Source organism: Austrofundulus limnaeus, unplaced genomic scaffold, assembly GCF_001266775.1.
Source record: "Austrofundulus limnaeus strain Quisiro unplaced genomic scaffold, Austrofundulus_limnaeus-1.0 Scaffold2448, whole genome shotgun sequence".
In the NCBI taxonomy this organism is placed as follows: Eukaryota; Metazoa; Chordata; class Actinopteri; order Cyprinodontiformes; family Rivulidae; genus Austrofundulus; species Austrofundulus limnaeus.
In genome coordinates, this window is record NW_013954850.1 from 1,442 (window position 1) to 3,392 (window position 1,951).

The following is a 1,951-nucleotide window of genomic DNA, read 5'->3' on the forward strand; positions in this document are numbered from 1 at the left end:
GTTGGACAGACGTTGGACAGATGTTGTTCAGACGTTGGGCAGATGTTGGGCAGATGTTGGACAGACGGACAGATGTTGGACAGACGTTGGACAGATGTTGTTCAGACGTTGGGCAGATGTTGGGCAGATGTTGGACAGACGGACAGATGTTGGACAGACGTTGGACAGATGTTGTTCAGACGTTGGGCAGATGTTGGGCAGATGTTGGACAGACGGACAGATGTTGGACAGACGTTGGACAGATGTTGGGCAGATGTTGGGCAGACGTTGGACAGATGTTGTACAGACGTTGGGCAGATGTTGTACAGATGTTGGACAGATGTTGTACAGATGTTGGACAGACGTTGGACAGATGTTGTTCAGACGTTGGGCAGATGTTGGGCAGATGTTGGACAGACGGACAGATGTTGGACAGACGTTGGACAGCTGTTGGGCAGACGTTGGACAGATGTTGGGCAGACGTTGGACAGACGTTGGACAGATGTTGGGCAGACGTTGGACAGACGTTGGACAGACGTTGGGCAGATGTTGGACAGATGGACAGATGTTGGACAGACGTTGGACAGATGTTGGGCAGACGTTGGGCAGACGTTGGACAGAAGTTGTACAGATGTTGGGCAGATGTTGGGCAGATGTTGGGCAGATGCTGGGCAGATGTTGGGCAGATGTACAGATGTTGGGCAGATGTTGGACAGATATTGGGCAGATGTTGTACAGATGTTGGACAGATGTTGTACAGATGTTGGACAGACGTTGGACAGATGTTGTTCAGACGTTGGGCAGATGTTGGGCAGATGTTGGACAGACGGACAGATGTTGGACAGACATTGGACAGATGTTGGGCAGATGTTGGGCAGACGTTGGACAGATGCTGGGCAGGTGTTGGACAGATGTTTTACAGATGTTGGACAGATGTTGTACAGGTGTTGGACAGATGTTTTACAGATGTTGGACAGATGTTGTACAGATGTTGGACAGACGTTGGACAGATGTTGTACAGACGTTGGGCAGATGTTGGGCAGATGTTGGACAGACGGACAGATGTTGGACAGACGTTGGAAAGCTGTTGGGCAGACGTTGGGCAGACGTTGGACAGATGTTGGGCAGACGTTGGGCAGACGTTGGACAGATGTTGTACAGATGTTGGGCAGATGTTGGGCAGATGCTGGGCAGATGCTGGGCAGATGTTGGGCAGAGGTACAGATGTTGGGCAGATGTTGTACAGATGTTGGGCAGATGTTGGGCAGATGTTGTACAGATGTTGGACAGATGTTGGACAGATGTTGGGCAGATGTTGGGCAGATGTTGTACAGATGTTGGGCAGATGCTGGGCAGATGTTGGGCAGATGTTGGGCAGATGTTGGGCAGATGCTGGGCAGATGTTGGACAGACGTTGGACAGACGTTGGGCAGATGTTGGGCAGATGTTGGACAGATGTTGGGCAGATGTTGGGCAGATGTTGGGCAGATGCTGGGCAGATGCTGGGCAGATGTTGGACAGACGTTGGACAGATGTTGGACAGATGTTGGGCAGATGTTGGGCAGATGTTGGACAGATGTTGGGCAGATGTTGGACAGATGTTGTACAGATGTTGGACAGATGCTGGGCAGATGTTGGGCAGATGTTGGACAGATGTTGGGCAGATGTTGGGCAGATGCTGGGCAGATGTTGGGCAGATGCTGGGCAGATGTTGGGNCCCATGTCCCTCGTCACACAATGACGTCACACACTGTCCTCTGTGTGTGTCCTCACCCTGTCCCACAGTCTATCACGCACGGGGGCAGCTGCGTGGACATGTTGCCGTGGTCCTGGCCCGGCTCGGTTCTGCTCGGTCCGGTCCGGTCCGTAAGACGCGCTCCCTGCTCGGTGCCGTCTGGAGCGTCCTGTCTTTGCGCGCGTGCGTGTGTGTGTGTGTGTGTGTGTGTGTGTGTGTGTGTGTGTGTGTGTGTGT